This window comes from Artibeus jamaicensis, unplaced genomic scaffold, assembly GCF_021234435.1.
Source record: "Artibeus jamaicensis isolate MK-2021 breed Jamaican fruit bat unplaced genomic scaffold, CSHL_Jam_final contig_1127, whole genome shotgun sequence".
Taxonomy (NCBI): Eukaryota; Metazoa; Chordata; class Mammalia; order Chiroptera; family Phyllostomidae; genus Artibeus; species Artibeus jamaicensis.
The window spans coordinates 1,287,937-1,313,947 of NW_026521219.1; the positions used below are offsets into that span (position 1 = coordinate 1,287,937).

A 26,011-nucleotide genomic window follows, 5' to 3' on the forward strand; every position below is an offset into this window, starting at 1 on the left:
TCCCCTGGGCCATGGAAAGTAAGTCTGTGTGCATCCTAAAGTTATTACGTGAAGATTTGTTTAATTGGAATTGGATATCCTTTCTCAATACAAGAGACAGGTTGTCTCAGGATAGATTGTATAAACACTGTGTATGTGAGACTATGATTTCTGATTAGAACTTTTAGTTTTTATGAAGAAAACATCTATAAATGTAAAGTATTCGCTTTCTGATTATATTGCTTGATTTACTTTATCTTACATTATTGAATAACTGTATCTCTAGTACTTTATCAGACAGAGTGGGTATTTCAAAATTAATAGTATCCTTGCATCATGTCTGGTGCAAGGAAGTTGTTCACACTTGAATAACAGGAGCCAAAGAACTAAATGAGAAAATATAAAGCAAAGTGCCTGACATAAAATTCAGCACCATTTAAGTGTGTTACCAAAAGAATTGGGAAGACAAATTCATCAAGGGTCTAAGTCCCCAGCATGCGAGCACAGGCAGAACTGGTAGGGAATCAGGGTCCACCTGTCTAACAGGAGTGTTAGTTACTGTATCATTAACAGTTGAGGGTACTTTGTCAGACTAATACCATTTTAATGATTATAACACTTGTTAAATGATGGGAAATATTACAGGACTACTTCATAGCTTTTGAACAATTAAGAGTCAGTTATGTACTGATTGTGCTAAGAAATCACTTCTGTGTTTCTTTAATGATAGATGTTCTGTACTTTTCCAGTGTTTTCCCGATATGCAAATCCCCTCTCCAAATCCTTTCCTATAAGACCCTATTTAAAACCCTCTAATTCTGCAAGTTGTCCCCTGTTATGTCAGCAGTCACCACTTTCATTTTTTTCTCTGAATTCCTGTACATCAAGCTCTGGCTTCATTGTCAACTTGCTACAAGCACATAAAGTGTGGGTGAGTGCCATGAGCAAAGTAATAGGTATACATCTGTTAAGGAAAAACATTTCACATGGACAGAGATAAAAAATTAGCAACTTGAAAATGATGCACACTCTGTCTGATGAGAGGAATCTGAACCTTTATAAAAAACACTTCAGTTACATGAAGTTCCTGGTGAATTCTTCCTCTCTCTTTTTGTGTGACTGCAAAGTGCGTGGAGCAGGGCCGAGGCCCCTACACTTCCCACCCAGTCTAGAGGCCCTGCAAAGCTGCCTTCTCTCCACCTGGGCTGGCACATTCAGCATCCTCTGTTTTAGAGGTCAGGCATTTACAGAAGACTAGACAGAGTTACTGTGACCTTCCAGCTGCCTGTTTTCCTGCAGAAATCCCCGTAGCAAGGAAACATAAAATAATTTTGGTGGCAATTATTAAAAGTCTAATAATTTTGTGTAAAGGGGGAGGAAAAATTTGAAGGAGAACAAAAATATGTATTTTAATAAATTATCTCGATTCAGGAACACAGTTTGGCTAGAGGAAAGGACTGTGGAGTGAAATAAGTGAGGCTGGAGTGTGCCTCAGTGGGACGGGAGTCAGCGTGGGCTGGAGCCCCCTGCACTGTCCACTTGGTCATTTACTTCAGCCTTCTCCCTCCAACCACCATCCATCTACCCGCTCCAGTTACCACCCCGCTGTGGGTGGGAGCTCAACAGGAGGGGCCGAGTGGGCCTGCTGTGGGGTAGTGTACAGCTGCTCTCACTGCCCTTCAGCCTGTCCAGGTGGATGAGGCTAGGGCTGGGAAAAATCAGTGACTAGAAGCAAGTATTATGAATATCTCTTTAGAAAGCATTAGAAAGGAAAGAAAACAAGTGTGAATAGTATTTTTCATTCTTCCAATACTTGCTGTGCATCTTTCATGTACTAGACTGTAATTGAAGAAACACTAGGAGTAAATGCGTGCACATGCGCGCGCGCGTGTGTGTGTGTGTGTGTGTAAAAGGCATCTAAGCATTTTCCCAGGATGAGGTATGGAAAAAGCACCTCTTGATGAAGAGATGGAAAAATACAACACAAAGAATATTAATTAACAGAGCTAAGTCCCAGAGAACAGAGGGGTTAATTCAATGATACAAGAGTATTCTTAGAGAAGGGAAAGATGGTTCTTTCTCTGAGTTTGATTTTTAAAAAGAGGAAATGACTGAAATCCAAAGGAATATAGCAGTGGGAACATTGAAAGCTGAAGGAGCTTGAGTTGGAAGACTCTGACCTTCCGAGGGGCAAAAGCAGATGGATAAAGTGTGGACACACGGGAGGAATGTGGTAAGAAATTAACTGGTATAGATAAAAGTACTGCCCGGCAGCACTGGAGTTCCAGCAGAGTTTGGAGAATGTGCAGCCTCTGAAAAGTCACTTGAACAAACGTTTACCAGGGATCAGTGTCACCTCTGCAGGTATCTAGTTCATTTTTAGCTGTTCTGTAACTTTCAAGACTGTCATCACCTGCCTTTGTGTGTCCTGGTGTCCTCACCAGGATTTCCGAGGTTGTCGTGGAATTCTTTGAGATCGTATTGCCAGTCATTAAGATTCTGATATAAAACATGGTTTGCTCTGGATTCATGTACTCAGTTTGGGAGTTCACCTGCCTTGCGCTGCTAGTTACTACTTAGTGGGACCCTTTCTAGTGTGACTGTCTCAGTGGAGAAAACTGAAGCTCTGCCTTCTCTCTTCCTGTTGATGTTCCCTCTGCCCGTGGCAGTGAGCATCTCTCTTTCTTATCCTCAGTCAGGATACAGGTCTAAAACTTTGGTTTCGTTTTGACAGTGTATCTTGATGAAAGTAAAACAGATTCTTTCATTATAATCACAGGCATGAAACATAGCAGAGGGTCCATAATAAAGGTTAAAACCTGCATGGAGTTCATTACCCTACAAGATTATATTAAGGGCAAAAATATAAACATTCTAAGAAGTTTCACAGAGATTTATGGATATTTGACTTCAAATTTTTTTATTAAGAGTTAATAAATTTTCAAAGCATACCACTAACTTCTCAAGATAAAATCATAGAATGAATAACAGACACTGATAAAACTGTAACTTGAACCCACTAACACCTAAAAGGATAGTACCTGAAGCAGCTAATTTCCCCCTGAGTTCAAGGCATTATTTTAAACTTCACATTGTCCATAGGTAATAATAATGCCAAGAAAATTTGCAAGATATTAAATTCCCTCTGCTAATTTTTTTTCAAATGTCTTCCCAAAACTCATACAGATAAAATAAAGCAAGTCATACAATAAATCAAGTGAGTACCAGCTTGGGAAGTGAATGTCTTACATTTGCTTTAGGACTTTTTTTTTCTCCTTATAAGCAGCTCAGGTTTCCAAAATATTCTCTGTCTTTTAAGTCTAGTTTTGCTTTGTGAAGATGCCCTGCATGCCCTTTACTAAAGTAAGCTATAGCCACAGGGAAGGGAAGCTAGGGTGGTCCCTGAACATTCTAGGAACAGTATTCTTCACCCTGCTGGTTATAACGGAAGCAAAAAATTCTTATGAAAGATGAGTGCCCCCCAGAAGTTTCAGAAACTGAAAACTACTGTGAATCAAAATCTTGCTGAGACCTAAATTCCTTGTCGGTGCCTCATTTATTCGAGTCATTTCAGAGCACAAGAAAAACACTCCGAGGAACGTAATGTTTCTCGTCCTTTGTTTTCCTGAACACAAAACTATGGTGCCAGAAATGACTCTCAAGTCTGCAAAACCATCAGATGAATGTAAGCTTGGGCCCCTTTATTTACTGTTGCTGTCTGGCTTAGGAATTCACTACTGTTAATAGAGATTCAATTCGGCTATAGTAACTCATCTTCTGAAGAGATGCCCTAATAAGGATTTGTATTTCCAAACATGCACCAGCTGCTCTATTTTTGTCCTTTTTCTAGCTCTGAACTAAAAAATTTGAATTTGGCAAACTCTGGCTGAAAGCCTTGTTTTATGGTTTATGAACTAAAAATAATTTCTATGATATTTCAAATGGTTGAAGAAAATTACAATAAGAATAATATTTTGTGACACATGAAGATTACATAAAATTCTGTTTTGGTGTCCATAAATACAGTTTTATTGAAATATAGCCATGCTCATTAATTTACATATTGTCCAGCTTTCACACTACAAAGGCAGAGACCTTGTGGCCCACAAAGCCAAAAATATTCACTATCTGGGGCTTTAAAGAGCAAGTTTCATGGCTTTTTGGCCAAGCCAAGTACTTGGTGGCTGCAGTGCAGAATGCAGATGGAGACATGAGTGAAGAGTGAGCGTTTCCATAGGTCCCTGAACACATTCCCTGCTTCTCCACGTCAGGAGTTAAGCTCAGCCGCCACCATGACTGCCCCTGTTTTGCTGCAGTGTTTACATTTATGCTGTGCACCTGTTGAGAGCGCACCTCATAGACACGATGATTCTCCTGAATGAAGGCTTATTCCCCAAAGACAGATACCTCACGGCATTTCAGCCTTGCCCTAAAAATGCATCCCTGACTTAGCTGCTTACCTTAAGCTGTAAAAGCACTTCCCTTAAATATAAGTTTCCCAACTGGGAGCTCAGGGACTATGTCTGTTATTTCAGTGATAATTACTTAACACAACGTCTTTCCTAGGCACACAGATTTTCTTGGATGAAACTTTTTGAAAGGGTTTTCTTTATTTCGTCCTTTTCCTTACAAGCCACTCACTCAGTCCTCCTCACACTTCAGTCTGAATTTTGACCACCCATCCAGCTCCCCAAAATGGTTCTTGCTGAGATCATAGAAAGTCCATAGGCTTTATTTTAATTTGGATAAAATTTAACTTACACTTTAGGTTACATGCATTGTGCAGATATAAAACCAGTAAGATGTGTACAATAGAAAAATACTGGTTAAAAAATGTCTACTTTTTATTTGAGATGAGTAAAGGATGCTTGTTTATCTCCCATCTTTCACATGAGTTACTTCATTTCCGACAATGCTTCAGCTGGACTAGCTTTCCTAGAGTTCACAAAACACACCTTAAAGTTCCTTTTTTCTATTGTACCTTTACAGGTGCTAAACCCTCCACCTGGAAAGTTCTCAATCTGTCATCTTGCTTGTGAAAATCCTTCTCCCTCTTTAAGCCTCATCTAAATTCCAACTTCCTACCAGGGCTAACTAACGTGATTCTCTGGGTTCCTGTAAAGACTTTCTTTGGTTACTGTACAGTGCTGTTTAAATGCTTCTCTGCCCCCATAAATATCTTGTCATGAGACAAACTTCAGTGTTACCCAAAAGTAATAACCATACATCAGGTATTTCGTGGTCTTATACAATGTAGTGACTTAAATGAAGAACCGTGATAGAAGTATATTGGACGGGTGAGTATGATGCATACTCAATCAGAATTTCATGCTCAGCTTTTAATTAATTGACCATATTGTGGTACTTCATTTAACATTGGGACATGTTGTTCTTAGTGGGTAAATTATAAAGGCAATTTTTTCTTCTGTGTTTTGTTATTTTTAGGAAACCAATACATTTTTAATTTTTAGTAAGGACAGGTTATTTTTTATTAATATCTACCTCCATTTGTCTCTCTTATCTTCAAAAGTACATAAACATTTATCTGGATATATTTTACTGGATAATTCTACCTTTTTGCTTTTAAGTTTTAACCCTTCCATAGGCAACAGATAATTATCATTTTAAGATTTTTAGACAGTAAATGAATTGGTGTGATAGTAACTTCTTTACCATTACAGTAAAAATTAAATCAAGTAACATTTTATTAGAAAATTCTGAAAGATAAAAATTTTCATTAATACTGATTAAGACATTACAGTGTCTCCATTTATAAAGGTCTGCTTATAAACCTTGTAGAAATACTTAGGTAAAAAATACAAAAATAGCCAGATCTTTTGGATGTCTATCTTTTGTTGGGGATAGAAACAGAGGATCTCTCTATATAATGGATCTAACACAACGACTTTGTAAGTCAGCTAGTGAATTCTTACACTGAAAATAAAACTTTTGATGTCAGGCCAGTACATTGTGATACTTATTACAAAATCATTTACATTTTAAGGATTCTTTTCTTATAACTAAAGAGCGTGGCACACAGTGACTAGTCATGGTTTTACTGAGACATTAACATACTGTGTGTTCTAGCACTACAGGAGGAATAACAGTCAGGATTCCAGATTCAAACTCAGTACTCTGGGATGCTTTTGTAAGTGGAAATACCACATGTCTTTAGCTATTGATTTCAAACCGTAAAAAACTTCTGACAGTTCATCAATTAGTACATAATCATATACTTAGGGAAGTTTCAAATGAAAAGGGATTATAAATTATAGGTAATAAGCAAATAAATTTATATTTTAATAAGCATATGGTTGCATTGAAACGCTACCATTATCTAATGAAGTAGTATATTAATTGGGGAATATAAGCAAATCAGTTAACACCATATTTTGATACTTTTATTGCTTTGAATTTGAAAGTGTAAGAAAGAATCTTTGATTTGTCTGCCTGCATCATGGAAACTGAACATAGATTCAAAGCTTCTGCTGGGAGAGGGTCTTGAGAGCCCCGTCTGTTGATTAGAAATCCACAGGAAAATAAATTCTGGAGATCATTGAATGTAGGTGATTTAGCCTGCTGCCAAAAATGCCAGTTCCTAAATATTTAAAAATTCTACTTCAGCACTTCCACCAAGATGGAGGCATAGGTGGAAACACTGTGCCTTCTTGCATAACCAAGTTTAAAAACAACAAAGTCTTAGCGACAAAAATGCAGCCAAACCACAGAAAATTGAACTATACGGAAGTCTGGCAACAATGAACCATTCAGCCAAACTGGTAAGAGGGGCCAGCAGCAGAGCAGGGTCAGGCAGGAAAGATCCACAGGACCGAACTGGGTGCATGACCCAGGCCCACCGGCAGCCGTGGGTGGATCCCAGGTGCAGAGTAGCGGGCAGACCCACTGAGTTTGCAAGGGGGTGGACCCACTGAGGGCTGACCGCGTTCACACATTGACATGCAGAAAAATCGGCAAAGGAGCAAGCAGTGAGACGGACTGTGCAGGCCGCAGTGGCAGGAAGCAGCAGAGGGAACTGCTATTGTCCCTCTCTGACCCTGCCCCCACATACAGCATCACAAACCAGCGACCTGGGTGGCCCCTCCCTGGTGAACACCTAGGGCTCTGCTCCTCATACGTGACAGGCACGAACAGAGCAAAACATTATGGCTCAAGAAGAACTCAAAGCTCCAGAGCCCATAACTCCAAGTGACCAGAAATAGCAAAACTTTCAGATGCATAGTTCAACACACTGGTGATCAGGATGCTCACAGAACTGGTTGATTTTAGTCACAAATTAGAGGAACATATGAAGGCTAAACTAATTGAAATGGAGGAAAATGTACAGGAAAGCAATAATAATGGAAAGGAAACTGGGACTCAAATCAAGGGAGTGGACCAGAAGGAAGGAAAAAATAACCAAACAGAAAAAAATGAACAAAAAAGAATTCAAAAAAATGAGGAGAGATTTAGGAACCTCCAGGAAATCTTTACACATTCCAACATCCAAATTATAGGGGTACCAGAAGGGGAAGAGGAACAGCCACGAGTGGAAAACTTATTTGAACAAATAAAGGAGAACTTCCCCAATCTGGCAAAAGAAATAGACTTCCAGGAAATCCAGGAAGCTCAGAGAGTCCCAAAGAAATTGGACCCCAGAAGGAACACACCAAGGCACATCATCATTACATTAGCCAAGATTAAAATGAAGGAGAGAATCCTAGAAGCAGCAAGAGATAAGAGGACAGTCACCTACAAAGGAGTTCCCATCAGACTGTCAGCAGATTTCTCAAAAGAGACCCTACAAGCAAGAAGGGGCTGGAAAGAAGTATTCCAAGTCATGAAATCCAAAGACCAACAACCAAGATTACTCTATCCAGCAAAGCTTTCATTTAGAATGGAAGGGCAGATAAAGTGCTTCTCAGATAAGATGAAATTCAAGGAGTTCATCATCACCAAGCCCTTATTACATGAAATGTTAAAGGGACTTATCTAAAAAAATGAACAGTGAAAGGACAGCAAACTCACAGTTATCAACAACCACACCTAAAACAAAAGCAAACTCAGAGGACAGCTAGATCAGGAGCAGAACCATAGAAATGAAGATCACATGGAGGGTTAGCAACAGGGGAGTGGGAGGAGGAGAAGGGGGGAGAAGGTACAGAAAATAAGTAGCATAGACGGTAGGTAGAAAATAGATGGGGGAGGCAAGAATAGTATGGGAAATGTAGAATCTAAAGAACTTGAGACATGTTGTCATAAACTAAAGGGGGGGAGTGGTGGACGAGGGGTGTGCAGGGTAGAGGGGAATGAAGGGGGGAAATAGAACAACTGTAATGGCATAATCAATGAAATATATTTTAAAAAAACTTCTACCTCAGGAAATATATCTAAAAATCGTTCAATTGTTTTTTTAAATGAAAAGAAACAGATGTCTTTTAAGAAAGATTCCATGAAATTTTATGGAGATTATGTGATCCTTAGAAAACTGTTGACAAAACAGATACGTCAATGTGACATATATATCAGAGACTTAGAAGACTGATGTGAATAGGAAGAAGTTACTATCGAAGTGAGAATTTACTTTCAGTTTAGCCTTTGGCTGTCTATAATGCTTACTAGTATTTCTTTTTATGGCTCATTCTTTATTATCTCTTTTAAAGACTCAAAAGCATTATGTTTATTGCAGCAAAATCAGTCATCTTAATAAATTATATACTATTCATCTTAAAAAATTAATTTTCACAGTATACTTATACTTTGTATACCTAACATGAAGGACAAAGGCCTACATTCAAATATTTTCATGTTGTACTAAATACCTTGACCAGGATGATAAAGCATTTTTCCAAGAAATGCTTGAATTTGGTCTAAATTCAGCTGGAACTCTTGATTTTAATGTCCAAGGTGTATAATGCCTGGTGTGTTGGCCCCTTGAGGAGAGTGCCTGAGTCACAGTGGCTCTGTAATAACTGAACTCCGTTGACCCCCTTCTGCCAGCGGTGCTGGAGCAGAAGCCTGACTCCTCAAGACGCCTGCAGTGTTTCCAGTTCATAGTCAGTGCGTCCTAGATTCGCTGGCCCAGAGAGCACAATATGACAGTTTGGTGCACATCTTTTTAGTCTGTAAATGGCTTAGTGACGTTATTCAAAGTAATACCAGTTGTCTGTTCTTTAGTTCTTTTATACTTCCATGGTTTTCACTATTGCATGCCCTTCAGACATTTGAGAAAAGCTTGTGCCCTTTAGAACTCAGCATTGAGCGCTCGTCATGGGACAGAAGAAATAGAAAGCATTCTCCTTGCTTCCAGCCATTTACAGACAGGCTCACTTACCGAGCAGTGTACCTGCAGCCCAGGCGCCGTCTTCTTTTCATGGAACTTCACCGTTTACAGAGCCTCCCATGCCTGCCATTTCATACCTGCAAAGTTATTGAAAGCTTTTTAAAACAAGAGCCTGATTATATTTGGAAAGATTAGAAATGCAATAATTGAGGAAGGACTCCTGAAGTGAATTTTAAAGTTGAATATGATAGAAATATATGTCTTTATCCTCAAGGTTTCTATAACATTTAATATGTTCTTACTAATTTTTTCTATCTGGAAAGTAATTGTGAGAATTATATATAGTTAAAAGGAGCCTAAATATTTTGAATTTTATATCCATGCCACCTAAAATTTTAACTTGCAAAAGAATCTGCTTTTCATAACATGTTATACTAACATTTATCTTGTGCATTCTTAGTTATGCCCTACTCATTTCCCTCAGGTAAAAAGAAGCCATTATTTTTGTTTTGAGCTTTACCTTCCCCCCCCCCACTTTAAATCTTTAGGCCAGTAGTGCCTGAACCCAGCAATTGTTTGCCCTGAACCTAAATGGCTGTGGCTGCTGTTTCTATTTCCACTCCCCACCGGCAGTAATACAGGATGCAAATACGTCCTTCATCCCACAGATAGCTGTCGTGGGACTGTCACTAATCAGGACGGCTAATACACGTTCAGCCTATATATGTGACTGGTCTTCTATAAAGCGCTTATGTGCCTTATCACATTTAATCCTCTCAACAACCCCTCAAGGTTGCTGTGAGAGTTTATTACATAATCTAGTGATCATCTCTGGATGTACAAGGGAAGAACAGAGGCCAAGAGAAGTTAAGTCATTTGCTCAAAGTCACACAGCTAGAAAGTAGCAGAGAGAATTTGGATCTTTGCTATGGACTGAATATTTGTGTCACCCTGAAATTTGTTATTGAAACCTTATGCCCAGTATGATGGTATTGGGATGTGAGGCCTTTGGGAGGTGATTAGCTCATGAGGGCAGAGCCCTCGAGATTGAGATTAGTGTCCTTCTAAAGGAGACCTCGGGGAGCCAGCCGCCCAGTGCCTCGTGTTGGGTTACTGTGGAAAGACAGCTGCCTACGAGGGGGGGCCTCCCAGGCAAGCAACCTTCCAGCGCTGTGATCTTGGACTTTCTAGCCCCCAGAGCATTATTGTTTATAATGCACCTAGTTTATGGTGTTTTTGTTATAGCAGCCTGGATAGACTAAGATAGTCATTGACTACTATACAACATGATCTGGGTAGGCTTAAAGTGCTGCTGTTCAAATGTATAGTTATCTCTAAATATCCAGAATATCCAGTGTCAGTGGTTAGTATTTTATCATTTTATAGACCTTTATATACCTAGAAAAAATATTTAATTTGGATTCTGTTTCCCTTGATAGAGAGAAAACTAAAACATGTATATCTGTATAATTGTACACACTAAGACTAAGCTACAGCACTATTTTTTCTCCTTCAGTATGCGCTTTACTTTATTATTAATGCTAGTTTACTCATCAGGGGAGTGAAACAGAGAGAACTTCAGTAACTTGCCCAAGGTCACACCAGTGAAGGTGGAGCTGGAATTTGAAGCCGGCAGTTGGGCTGCACCCCGACTGAGTGGAGCATGTCGTCCAAGTGGGCCAGCGAAGGGACACCCAGCCCACTCTCTGACTGCATGGCCATCACACTGCACTGACACCCCACAACCTGATGAACTGCTTGAGCTGATGCTCCCTTAAAATGTGCTAAGGCTCAAACACAGTAACACCTCACTACTTGTTCCATTAACAAGAACAAGTTTTGGGGGCATCCGTGAGTCCAGTAAGTTCCGGGTTGTTCTGTGGGCCAGGGAAGATACGAAGATGGGATCAGCAAATGATGCGGTCTCCTCTCACGGCAGTAAGTCACTTCCAGGATAGTGCTGGGTTTTCTCTGCACCCAGTCACTGCTTTCTGCGCATACAGGGGGGCCTTATGGAAAGAAGGAAATGTTTTCCTGGGATAGCTGGGAAGGATGTGGAAAGGGAAGTGAGGGAAGAAGACAGTTACAGATTCTCGGATACAGAAGTGTGAGGGATTTTCTTTGGTCCATGTTGTCTGTGCATATTAAGGCAGCAGGGGCGGGGAACAGCAGTCCTATGGGGGAGGTAGAGGTAACCTGGGTATAAGGAAGGTATCAGGCAATTATCTGCAAAAGTCACCTATCTACAAGTTGGTGGTTGGGGAGAAAATAGAAAAATTCTATGAAGAAGTCATTTTTATCTTGAGGAATGACTCTACATGCTTGTAAGAAAACCAGATTCATTTGCTCTGTTCACTGGTCTGATGTATTTATCCATAAGGATAAGCCTAATTATAGCTATTAATAAAGACAGAGTTTAGTAGGTACTTATTATGAGCCAAACTGGCAGAATTCTAGTATTATGAAACAGGTACTGTTATGATCGCCATTTTCTAGATGAGGAAACTCACACTCAGGAAGGTTAGATCATGTGCCCGGGGCCACACAGCCAGAACCGGTGGGTCAGTATTCGTGTGCTGACATCCATGCGATTGGCCGCCAGACCGTGCTGCCATCCTCAAGTAACCGATATATTATTAAAATAATTCTAGCTGTTATAAAACTGGACCCTAAAGTGGGTAGAATCTCTAATTCAGTACAGTCCTGTGTAGTATTCCCTGAACAGTTTGAGCAGGTGCTCGTAGCGGACGGTCCACTCTCCTCCATGCAGTAGTTCGGGCATCCAGGCCCTTCCCCATTTCTGCCATTTCGTCATCGGAGTCCACGTGGCAGGAGGATAAAAGGAGAATGGAAAAGGTACATCTGCTTCTTAAAAGCCTTGCTCCAGCAGTGCCATACATCATTTCTGTTATTGTTCTGTTAGTGACAGAAAATCACGGAACCGAGCCAACATGCTAGGCATAGGGGCTGGGAAATATAGTTCTGGCTTAAAAGATACTTAGTATCAATTTCTGCATTGGAAGGAGGTGAACAGCTAACTGGCTGTCACACACGTGACTTAAAATGTCTGTTTTCTAAGATTTGTATTTATTTATTTTTAGAGAGAGGGGAAAGGAGGGAGAAAGAGAGGGAGAGAAACATCAGTGTGTGGTTGCCTCTTGTGCACCCCCTGCCAAGGACCTGGCCCAGAACCCAGGCATGTGCCCTACTGGAAATTCAACCGATGACCATGTGGTTCTCAGGCCAGCACTCAATCTACGGAGCCAAGCCAGCCAGGGAAAAATATCTTTTATTATAATTAATTCAATCATTTGAGAGCTTAAAGTATTTTTAATGGAGTGAAAATTCTGTTGCCTTCCTACATTATTGTAGGGTTAATACGTTGCCAGTGTAATCTGGGAGCTTCTTTATCCCAGTTTCAAAGTCTGTCAAATTCTAAAACTGGCTCCAGGGTGTCTGTTTATTGCTCAGTTTTAAATTTTCCAGGCTTCTTCAGGCTCCTGGAGTCCAGCTTCCTCCATTCCATGCCATCCAGACCAGTGTGTTAATAAGACTTGGGTAAAAGTTTTTTGGGGAGCAGGGCAGTTGGAGGGAGGAAGGGAACTGGGAACTGGTCATATCACTAGGCACACAATTTGCCTTTTTCTCTCTTCTCTCACCTCTGCTCCTCAATTACTTCTTCTAGATCCTGTTGATGTCTGTAAATAACAAACATGTACGTTTATATATCACTCTTTCAAGTTGCTTTAGCAATATTAGTTTATTTAATCTATAAAACACTTTGAGGTAGGTTCTATTACATTTCCCTGTTTACCGGTGAGGAAACTTGAATAGAGATTAAGTGCTCGTTGCCATTGCTTAGAGTTGCACCCAGGCTGTGCATGTTAAGACTGCAGCCTGTCCTCTTACCCACTGAATTATTCTCAGTGGAGGTGAATTTTTCACTAAGGAAAATTCTTAAAGTAGAATTTATTTCTGACTTTAATGTTTAACCCAACTCTTAAGTATTTTCTGTAAAGTAATTTTAATTACCACATAGCATTGTTATACTTTAACAAAAAAGTAAAATATGAAATATCCAACATTGAAAGTACGTACACGGAACTTCCGCCAAGATGGAGGTTTAGCTGGATGTGCCTGCCTCCTCTCACAACCAAGTTTAGGGACAACTAAATATTAGCATCACAAAACACAACCAGAACACGGAAAACTGAACTTTTCGGAAGTCCGCTAACAACAAATTCTTCAGCCTGACCGGTAAGGGGCGAAACCGGCGTCGGGTGAGGACTTACAAAGGAGGGCTCGGTCGGACTGGGCGCGGAATCCAGACGCGCGAATCCAGTCGCGTGGATTCCAAACCCAGGATTGGACCTGGTGAGCCGCCGAGCAGCCCACCGGGGGAGCGACACAGTGGGGAGGCGGTGGCAACGAGTTGACTGTGGTTGCCTGGTTGCGCGCGAGTGAGGGAGTGAGCGGTTGGACCGGCCCAGCGGCTGGACCGGCCCTGCGGCGGCTGTGGCGGCGGCGCGCCATTTCCCGCTCTGACCACGCCCCCACATACAGCGTCACAACCCAGCGACCTGGGACTCCGAGGCGCCGCTTGTCCCACTTAAAGGGCCAGAACAGACCAAAAATGTCGCAGGCAGAACTCAAAGCCCCAGAGATAAATCTAAATGACGAAGAAATAGCAAAACTCTCAGACGCACAGTTTAAAACACTGGTCATCACCTTCCTCACAGATTTGGTGGATTACAGCCACAAATTAGAGAAACATATGGAGGCTAAATTAAGGGAAATGAATGGAATTCCACAGGAATCCCATAGAGATGAAAAGGAAACTGGGACTCAAATCAATGCAGTGGACCAGAAGAAAGCAAATAATGGCCAAACAGAAAAGAGTCAAGGAGCAAGAATTCAAAGAAATGAGGAGAGTCTTAGGAACCTCCAGGACATCTTTAAACGCTCCAATATCCGAATTATAGGGGGTACCAGAAGGGGGAAAGACACAACCACCAGTGGAAAAACTATTTGAACAAATAATAAAAGAAAATTTCCCCAATCTGGCAAAGGAAATAGACTTCCAAGAAATCCAAGAAGCCCAGAGAGTACCAAAAAAGTTGGACTCAAGAAGAAACACACCAAGGCATATTATAATTACATTAGCCAAAATTAAAATGAAGGAAAGAATCCTGGAAGCAGCAAGAGCTAAGGGGACAATCACCTACAAAGGAGTCCCCATCAGGCTGTCAGCAGATTTCTCAAAAGAGACCTTACAGGCAAGAAGGGGCTGGAAAGAAATATTCCAAGTCATGAAATCTAAAGACCTACAACCAAGATTGCTCTACCCAGCAAAACTCTCATTTAGAACGGAAGGACAGATAAGGTGCTTCTCAGATAAGACCAAATTCAAGGAGTTCATCATCACCAAGCCCTTGTTATATGAAATGTTAAAGGGACTTATCTAAGAAAAAGAAGATAAAGAAACATGAACAGTGAAAGGACAACAAACTCACAGTTATTAACAACCACACCTAAAACGAAAGCAAACTAAAAGGACAGCTAGAGCAGGAGTGGAAACATAGAAACGAAGATCTCAAGGAGGGTTAGCAACAGGGGAATGGGAGGAGGAGATGGGGGGAGAAGGTACAGAAAACAGGTAGCATAGACAGTAGATAGAAAATAGATGGGGGGGGCGAGAATAGTTTGGGAAATATAGAACCTAAAGGACTTGAGACACATGGACATAAACTAAAGGGGGGTAATGGTGGGGTTGGGGGGCAGGGTGGAGGGGAATGGAGGGGGGAATAGAACAACTGTAACAGCATAATCAATTCAAAAAAATAAATAAATTTAATTAAAAAAAAACATTTTATCATCAAAAAAAAAAAAAAGAAAGTACGTACACTTTGTTTCTTAGATTTTCTGTATACTCTGCTCAGTTCATAAGAGTAAGAGAGTTATTATTGATTGTCTTAACTATAGAGGATTTATTTGTAACTTTTCCTAGCATTTTTGCTAATTAGAGTAAAGACTTTGCTAGCTGTATTTAGTTTGTGCACCTGTATGGTGTACTCATAAACTGTACAACCACATCCCAGGGTACCTAGCAACCTCTGTAGTCCTGAAAACCTTAGGGGCGTGTTCACAAATTAGTGCCCAGAGGTAGCCCAAACCACCTGAGATCTTCCCTGCTGCTACTTTGAACGCAGAACCCAGCTGTCAGTGTTGGCTTTCATTCTGTTTTCTGATTTCTTCTTCTTTGTGCTCTGTATGTTCAAATATTAAACATCAAAGGAAAGTTCATAAACCTGTATAGGCAATAGAGAAAACTACTATTCGCTGTTGTGACTGCCTACCCGAATTGCCACCAGTCAATTCCTAAGACAGACAGTACAGTGTGGAAAGAAGAACAAATACTTTCACTTTCTACGCTTAGTTAAGTTTTATTTTAATTATTTAAACAACAGTATGTGTCACTTTATAACTTTTGACAGGACAAACATAGAGGAAAGAAGAATAAGATTATTTCTAGTCAATCTATGATGGATTCTATGCTGTTTACAGAGTTTAGTACTTACATACAAATTCTTCGAGTATTACAATTTAACACGTTTTTAATTAGTTTATTACAGAGGATCTACTTGGTGTAGATATTATAATTAAACCTTGACTTCTAAGAACAAGAAAATATATGCATTCATACTTTGAGTGCCTAAAGCAAACTAACCCAAAAAACAATGGCATTATAATTTAGTTTTGTCTTAAAAAGATGTTTTTTGATTCTTAAAATTATTGTCCCTTGATTGTTTCTTTTTCCTTTACATGTGAGAACCTGATTCTGTTATTCCCTTTTGTGTACATGGAGACGATTGAAAACTCCATTATAACAACAGTTAGTTTTTCAGTGATAAATCGTACAGCAGTTATGGTCTCAGATTGGCGACTGCCAGGTCAGCAGACACTGGATCTCCTGCCTCCCAGACTGCCTGGCGTTGCAGTGAATACGTATGTCCACCACCTGTGGTTCCCCAGTTGATTGCCATGGTTAAATGAATCGTTGGGCTCTCTGTTTACAGTTTTCTTACATCTCCAATGCTGTACTTATTATTTATACCCATTTTTCCTTTTCCCTAGAAAATGAATCATGAGTGTAGTCTTTGGACATTCTTGTCATATACATAATGATTCCTGGTGTTGATTCTCAAACTTATGTTGATATATACTAGATAGAAACTTCTTTGGCATGGTCAAATTTCAACGCATATAAAGGAGACTGGATATTTTCATTGACATCTTCGCCCACATAAACTGGAAGCGACCCCAGCCCAGTGCATGAAGGTTGATATTCTCTGTCCAGTGACTTGACATACTGAACTCTAGCTATGTCTGTTTCATGCTGTCTTCAGATCTTAGTGTTATTTTCAGAACATAGTATTTCCTATTCAGGAAATGAATGAACTAAGAACTACTTTAAATCCAAATCACGAAGCTCCAAGGGGATTTGGAATTCCATTATTTGCTTTCTGGAATTTGAAAATGTGCCGCTGGAGAGATAATGGAATGATCCAGACTTTTCTGAAACTCTCCCACTGAAACACCTAAATGGCAAAGGAAGGTAATGCATTTCTGCAGGACTCAGGGCATAGCCTGCAACAGCAGCCACGGGAGGAGGATTCTTTGAAATGTTGAGTTTCATCTTAAAAAGTCATCAAATCTTAGCCTGCCCCTTATATATGTTTACTTTACTATAAAATTATTTTAAATCTCCCAGTAAATGTAGAAGAACATTCTTCTCTAAATTCCATGCTTGTCCTTTATCTTCAAATGTCCTCTAAAACATCGCTTAATTCTGCCCTGCACCCCGGCTGCACACATAAGCCAGAATCTTAAGGCCAGATGTCCATTCCAGGGGCTTAACCAGCAGAGGTTTGCAGAGCAACCCAAGGGCATCCCATGAAGTGGGCATCCCTCTCCTCAGATGAAGAGCCAGTTTGCTGCCAAATGGAGCTCATACTAGAACTCCACCAGTCCCCTACTTGGAGTAGGAGTACTTTGTGGGTAGAATATTTTTAAGTATGAACAATAGGCTTATAGAACTATTCTGTAAATATGTTGTTTACTTGAATCAGAATATGTATTGTACTGAGGATCAGCAGGCCGAGGTTTTAGGGCCACCTCCTCCAGAGACTGGCTGGTGACCTTCCACAATTCACTTCACCATCTCAGCCTCAGTTTTCTCAGCAGCAAGATAATAGGATTGTGTTATACAGGGTCTGTAATACTTCAAAGCTTTAGGGTCTGTGGTTCTGTAAATTGTTTTGCACAACAATGACTTGAATCCAAACCACATGCATTTATGAGTAGGTATATATTTACACATATGTACACATACATGCATATGTGGTCCCGTGTGTATACATTCATGTGCGCATGTATCCACACATGTGTGTTCATGTGCATATTTGTGTGTTAACATATGATGTGTACCTATTCTAGTGTATGTGTCCATACACACATGGTCCATACATAAATACTGGTTTATAAATATTGATGCTATATACATATATATATATATACATATAAGCAATGTCCATTCAGTATTTAGCATTTTAATTAACTTGGAACTAAATTTGCTTAATAAACCTATCTCAATTATAATCCCACTGTTCTGAAATTGGTAAGTAGCAGTTATGGTAAAAGTATCATTAAACTTTTTAATTTTTTCTAAACACAAAATTGCATATGTGTGTGTGTGTGATGGGTCTAATTATTTATAGAAATTGAGAAATCAAGAAAATAAGCCATCACCTTGCACACTCTTTGACGAAGGGTGGAGCCCATCTCTGCTGTTCCCCTTTTCGTCATATTCCGATTTCCCTGAACCTCAGCTCCCTGAACCCTGTAGAAAACATTTCCTTTTCAGCAGTGTCATCCCTTGATCATAAAGCACAGTGAAATACCGTACCGTAAAACACAATCATTGTGTTTGTGCGATTAGATGAATATGTTCTTCTCTGTTGGCTGTCATAGAAAAGAGGGAAGAGTAGGGGAAAAAATGGTGCCGATACTGATCATTAAAAAACAGGCATCATAAAATCCAGTTTAACAAAGTATAATTAAAGACTCTGTCTGATAGGTATGGTGGAGTGATGAGTGGTGAGGAGGTCATGGCCGTGTTGGTGTGAGGATCGTGGTTTCAGAAGCATTTCAGTGAGTCTTCCTGTAATGCAAAGTAAAGCTGTAAGTTTGTAGGAGAAACCAGAAGGAACTACTAGAAGTGACAGCTGAGAATCCAGAATTTTCCGTCAGCAAAGTCTGCCTTAATAAATTATGAAGTAATTCTCATTTGCAAAATATTAAAGTTAATTGGAAGTTAGGTAAGGACAGATAAAGAAGAAATTCATTTCAATATAATTCTCTGAGATACGAACACAGAAGGGGGGGACCATTAAGTTTGTCAGGGAGGAGGATGGGTTTTGAAATACTTACATTCTAATGGAAATAAGGTTCTAAGATAAATGGTGTGGGGAGAATGTAATTAACGGAGTCTGGTCCTTGAGAAGGCAGGAGGGAGAAGCCGGAGAAGAAGGGAGTCCTTTTGCATTGTGGCAGGAGGGAAGCAGAGAAAGGATGGATGTGGAGTTTGGGGGGACAGTTCTGTGATGTTCTGGGACATCAGGCCCCAGCCAGCTACCTGTGTGCTGCCTGAGCCCTCAGACTCAGCCCCTTCAGAAAACGTGCTGACTGGCTCGGGGTGGATAGCAGAGCCCAGCCACTGCTATCAGCTCAAGGGACACACTTATACCTAATGTGCCAACTAAATCATCTAAGATGAAACTCCTGAGTTTCATCCCCCCTTCAGTTACATGTTAGAAAGCAGTTTTCCTTCTTTCCCAAGCAGCATGGAGCCAGCCAGGCACATCTTTGATGACCCTCCTTAACAGCAAGCATGTCAGGCAACAGCGTACATAGCAAAGAGTCTTACATTCCACATGCATTCTTTAATTCATGTGTCAAAGAGCACAAGTTACATGTCCAGTTGGCAAGGGTCACGTGAAATAAATAATGCTCATAAAACATAAGTCACAGAGGCAAAGTACTTCTCAAAGTTGTGTTTCAAATATATTTTATTGTGCGTTAAAGTAACTTTTTTTCCAATGACCATGTATCTGAAAAATTATTGTTAAAAATCATGAAAATGGCCCTGGCTGGTGTAGCTCAGTGGATTGAGCGCGGGCCTTCGAACCAGACAATCGCCATTCGATTCCCAGTCTGGGCACATACTGGGGTTGCAGGCAGGTTCCCTGCAGGCCAGTTCCCAGCAGGGGACGCACGAAAGGCAACCATACATTGATGTTTCTCTCTCTCTCTCCTTCCCTTCCCCTCTAAAGATAAATAAATAAAAATAAAATTAAAAAATCATGAAAATGGACCAACATATAAAACATTTTTTTTACTGAACTTTCTGGAACCATCCTGTATCCTTCTATGTCAACCTTCATAGAAGTGAAATTTTAATGTGTGATATTTTTATGGATTTGTAATGCATGTTGTATGAAATGTGTTATGTAGATGTGTTTGCCTTCATTGGAGTGACTGCGCTCGAGCAGAGCAGTTTACGAGTCAGAGCTCTGTTCCCCTCCGAATCCGAACATTAGGGCCTCGGTCCCAAAGTCCCGGCAGAGGGCAGAGTCCCCGCTCACAGAGTGAGCTGCCTTCCCTCCTCTCATCCCTCTCATCGCCATTAAAAAGCAACCTAAAAAACAACAAGTAGCATCTAGCTTTCCTAATGTTTTCATTTTTGTCAAATAATGGGTGGTTAAACAACCTTTCAATAATCATTTTAATGCCAGTTTGAGGTTTCCATTTACATAAAGTTAATTTATGTTGTATTTTATAACCTAGCTTGTAACCAGATCACTGAGTCTTAGTTATAAAATAGTCTTATGAAACATATCTTATAAAATGGTCTTTATCTTACTTATAAACTAGTCTTATAAAATAAACTATTAGCACATGCTTTCAAGCATATATGGGAATGTTGTTAGTCAGATTCCTTATTTGTGAGAAGGTGCAGGGCATCCGCAGTGCAGTGGTGTTCAGTGACTAAATCTGCGATACCAGGTTTTAGATGCTGACGCGATAGCTCCTGGGCTGTGAGGCACCGGGTCCTGCCCTGGCTGCTTCCCATGCACGCTTTCTGCTCCTACCAGAAACCGAAGCAGTGCCCACTTCACATAAAAGGAAACTTAAACAGTTTAACCAAAAATTATATTCAGTGGTAGTGTTCGGCTTTAAATGTAGGTTTGTGCAGAGTCTTAATAAGGAGAAAGTGTGTGTGTGTGTAAAAGTGTGTGTGTGTGTGTGTGTGCGTGTGTGTGTAAAAGTGTCTAAAACTTAGGGGAAAGACCGTGTATTACTTTTGTTAGTTCCTTTAGCTACTTTATAAATATTTGGCTAAATGAATTCTAACTACAAATGACTCCATTTCCATTAAGAGTAGATTATATTTCCTGGCGTAGAAATTCTCTTCATAAATCGTGGTATTTTCAAAATTACTTGGAAATCTTCTATAATTATTCTTAGAATTTGAGTCGTGAATCTTATGAATGAAAGAGAATTGTAGGAGTCCCTGTTGCAGAATAATAACTTCCTGAGTAATCTCCCAGTGAGGGCAGTGTATTCATTTGCCGCTTTAACAAAGCACCACAAATTTAGCAGCTGAAAGTCACAGAAATGTATCGTCTCACAGTTTGGGAGGCCAGAAGTTCAAAACGGGTCAGAGAGTTGGCTGGGCGCGTTCCTTCCGGCCTCTCCAGGGCAGCACCGCTTTCCTGGTGCCCAGGAGCTGTGCTTGTCCCTCGGCCCCCAGCCCTCCTCCACCCTCAGAGCCAGCCACAGCATTCGTGTGCTGTCATTCTGCCCCTGGCTCTCCCCTTTCCCTCTTCCTCTGATAAGGAGCCTTGAGGGTTTACTGTGCCCCACCCCCAGATAATCTAGGATGACCTTCTTACTTTACAATCAGGTGATTAGCAAACTTCACTCCATCTGCACTGTAACCTCCCCGGCCATGTAATATAGCATACATGTTCTAGACACACATAGGGGGGGTGCAATTCTACTCTCTACAGGCAGATTTAGATTCTGTAAGGTCTGAAGTTTGTGGAAAGGCCTCTTTAAGAATATGAACAAAGAGCCCTGGCTGGTGTAGCTCAGTGGATTGAGCATGGCCCTGTGAAGCAAAGGGTCACTGCTTTGATTCCCAGTCAGGGCACGTGCCTGGGTTGCCGGCCAGGTTCCCCAGTAGGGGACATATATGAGGCAACCACACACTGATGTTTCTCTCCCACTCTCTCTCCTTCCCTTCCCCTCCATCTAAAAATACATAAATAAATAAAATAAAAAGAGTATGAACAAAATTACACATATATAATTAGACATTAAAACACACATATATATGAGAACAATATAACACAAAATACAGACTTTTAAAAAGGCAAACTGTATAAATATAATCTACTTAACCCAAATTAATTTTACCCTCAATTGTCTAATACACCTGGCTGGTAGACAAAACAGCTATGCGATAAAAAAATGCCTTATTTAAAACTCATTTGTTTTGGCTGAATTAAAAATAAATAGAATGCTTACCGAAATTGTATCTTCAAAGTTTGGTTCTTAACTAACTCTCTGTTCATTTTTATTTGTGTCATTTTTTCCACTAGTTCAGTTGCTCAGTTCCTTCTGTTCTGGAAGATGGGACACAAGGAATATGGAACATGGGGCCAGAGACCTGTGGTCACGCCCTCACTTACTGATTAAGCAAGCGTCTCGTACATGCCACGCACTGAGCTGGACTCGGAGGAGACAGTAATAAGCAGGGTTGGGATGGCCCTTGCCCTCATGGATCTCACAGTGTAACCAAACAGACAGACGTAGGTAGGCCGTCTGAAGCACATCACATATAATGAAGGGGTGTAGGGCCTTCTGACTGTCCTACATGGGCCGGTAGCAGTGAGGTTTACTCCAGGACCTGAGAGATGAGGCGGTGACCCAGGCCGAGGGGAGCAGTGCAGGGGAAGGGAGGAGGTTTCAGGCAAAAGAAATGCATGGACAAAGACCTGCAGCGGGACAGCTGCTACTGGTTTTGAGAGTCAGAAGAATACGGAAGCACGTGGAGGAAGGGAGAGCAGTGTAAGGACTCGCAGAGTCAGTGGGGGCCAGGTCCAGCAGGGCCTGATGACTGTGCCTAAGATTGTGGTTTCCCCCTAACTGCAGGAGCATATACCACTGAGGAGTCTTTGAACAAATATGCTCAGAGATTTGTTTTGGAGTATGAGGCTGGGAAGGAGGGAAAGGCGAGAGGAGATGTGAGAAAATTAGAATGAAGAAAAGTATTTGGAGGTGAAGTGTAGTGACCTGAGTTATTAACTACCTTTTCCTCTTCATAAGGATTCTGGTGCATATGCCTTTTCATGGACAATGACTTAAAAAAAGCTATTCATGAAGCACTATTTAAAACATACAAGTATAAAGCATGCCTGATTGGTTCCTTTTATGCCAAGAGATGCATTTATACTCAGTTTCTTTGACCAGGTGCTTACATTTTATTTCTAATTGTCTAATGAACATAGTTTCCCTGAATATGGGCATTTCAGGCATCAATGAACTGGGTAAGGGGATAATTGGACAATCAGAATTTTTTTTCTGAAATCAAGCCAGACCTCCGTTAGCTGAATTTAAGGGTTATGTGATCTAGTCCTTGTGTTAGGATGGGGGAGGAGAGGCAGCGTCCCCGTCCTTGTGCTCTGAACTTATCTTACGGCTTTTCCTGTGCGTGGAAGTACTTGGTGCCTTTCTCGCCAGCTCGCAAGGACCGTGCCTTGTCTCTCGTCCAGTCTACTGGCATAACCTTCTGCATTTCCGGCATTGCCTTCCACCTGTTCAAGCCAGGCCCAGCCCCCTTGCCTACTCCGATGGTCATAACTCTGTTTTGGGTCCCCTGGTTTTCTGCTTTAAAATTGGCAGTGGCATACTTTCTGCTTTCTGTATAGTTTCACATTGTCTTTCACTTTGTCCCGCTCCAGTGCCCCTTCTAATATAATTTCTACTTCTGATTGTTACATTATGGCTGGAAACACATCATTAGGATAGCTTTTTCTGTTGATGGAGATATAATTATACCTTTAAAAATAGTGAAGCTGTGTAGCCATGGAGGCATTTTCACTCAGCAGAGAATGCGTATCTAAGAGGCTCTGCTGCGTGTGCACTTCCCACGGGCTGTCTGGGAAGTTTGTCCTTCATAGTCCATGGTAACAAAACTTACGTCATTCTGACTTTTATAAAATACTAATCAACTGACTAAAATGTTGTCCACCTTTTTCAAATATTGGCCAAACCACATAGCTCTCCACCCTTGTGAAATAGAGTAAGCTTCTCTTTGGCAACTGCGTTGGCTGGCCTTCCCTGAGAGCTGGAAGTACCTGTGGTTTGTGGGGGAGGTAGCCCCCCTTCCCCCGGGGAAGCACCAGTGTTGCAGGCTCACAGGGAAAGGAGACGGGGAAGGGAGTCCGTATACGGGGTGTCATTTAATAGCTCTGGGCAACTCTGAGACTTGATCTCACTGGGGCTGTGTAGGAGACAGTATGGAAGTGTTTGCCCTGGAGGTGAAGAAACTATAGCATTTACCCGACAACCCCCACTTGTCCTTGGCTCACGATGGCTTCCAGGGTCCTTAACTTCATGGCACCTCATTCCTCTTTTCCTTATGGGTCCAGCTGACGACAGCAATCGGAAAGAGCCTGCAGCAGAGTTAATTGCAAGTGCCTACAGTGAGACCCCGTCCTTGCAAACAGAAACAGCAAGTGCCAAGGAGATTTAGGCAGGGTACCAACAGCATCTGCTACTATAGCTTCTACCCAGGGCCTCCGCGTACAGTTGTGCCCATTGGGTGTTACACAAAGGCGCCACCGTGGGGGAACCCGGCAGCTGTGAGGGCATTTCCACTTTCCCGACCTGTCCACATGAGCAGCATGTCCTCGGACAGACCGTTTTCCTGCCTCCCCTCTCTCTGCCTTTCGTTTCCCATCAGGGCCCCCCGGCAGGACTACACTCTCCTTGATATTCTGTGTCTGTCCTGGGCATTCACACAGACACGGCTGCCATCCCCTCTCAGTACCCTCCACGTACACTCTGTTGCATAGAGAATTTTTAGTAATTTAGTGCCCATCTGTTTCCAAACCCAGTTAATTAGTTTTCTATGTATTCTTTTTTTTGTACTCTTAATTTTTGTCTATCACATAGAATACATCTTATTAAGAGATTCTGAAATCTGATGTATTGAGTTGTTAACAAAGTTTAGATGACTTATCTTTTGAGGGCAGTTGCATTTTATTCAAGGGATGGAGTTCTCATGGTGGGATTTCAGGTGTCACAGGCGGGATATCACCCTGACACCCCTCTTAAGGACACCCAAAAATAAAAGTAGCAGCTCGAGAGGCTGCGTGCTGATAATGAAAGACTGACCGTATGCCACTTTATATTTTAAAGTTTTATTATCTTGTCCCTTCTCATTATTCTGGCCCTAAATTAATTGCTTCAGCTGTGCCAACAGAGGTGCCTCCATAACGCACAGATGCCTCCGGATGGAAGAAACCCAGTTAAATGCCTCAAGATCCCGAGGCAGGTGCATGGTTTACCAGGTCACCACAGGGCAGAACTTCGAAGTTATATGGACTTCCATTCCTTGCCATTTCTCTTTCAATAACAGTCTGATTAGAACTTTGAAATATCACTTGTCCTCTTCTAAGGCAGGTTTAGTTTAATGCAACTGGTATTTAACTTGCTTCACATTCTCCCTCTCTCTTTGTAGATATATATATATATATATATATACACACACACATCTATATACACATATATATGTACACACATATTTATACACACATAAAATATATGTGTGTGTACATACATACATACTACATGTGTGTAATATATATCACCCAAATTGGAAAAAGCCTGCATCAGAGAGTTAGCTGCAGTTGCCACTTTGTCATTTCCAAATTGTCATATCTTTGAGAACAAAAGGAGACACTCGTAATAATCTGCCCAAATAACAGACATAAACCAAGATTGTCCTGAGTTGAGAAGTGTGACTACCCTGCTACCTCTTACCTGGTCCTGCTCTGAACACAGCGCTGGAGGGAAGAAGAGGGAAGAGCGGACACTGGACTCCCAGTCCTCCGTGCCAGTTTGGAAGGTGGAACCCCAGGGAAGTCACACTGTCCCAGAAAATGGCTCCGTTGCTGCCACTTTCCCTTCCACAAAGTGGTGTGTCAATCAAAGAGCTTAGGGAGGACATCGGTTTTAGAGGACATAGGTCTTAGTTGGAATTTGCTTTTCTTTGGGGGGTGGTGTTTGCTGCCGGTGACAGTTTTAGCACATACAAACTGCTACTTAAACTCTTGAGTTCCAGTTCTTATGCTTGTAAACTACAGCAACACCAGTACCCGTAAAAAATGATGAGGGCTAATGGAAGTATGTGTAAAACACTGAGCGTAGGGCTTGGCATGTAAAAAGTGCTCAAGGAAAGCTAGTCCCTTTTTTTTCCCTGTGCTGCACCATTCCTCTCGTCCCAGTGCTGGCCTCCTGGCAGAAGGATGGGGTGGGCACGGGTGCCAGGCAGGCAGCCGACCACGTGAGTGCCGAAGCAGCGCAGTCCACCGTGAGTGTGCTGGCAGCGTATGTGGGTCA

At 41.3% G+C, this 26,011-nt stretch overlaps 1 protein-coding gene across 23 annotated transcripts in view; it reads left to right on the forward strand.

The window, feature by feature from the left end:
* RIMS1 (regulating synaptic membrane exocytosis 1) overlaps positions 1-26,011 on the forward strand; it is a 425,147-nt gene that overhangs the window by 367,309 nt on the left and 31,827 nt on the right. The window lies entirely within an intron of this gene.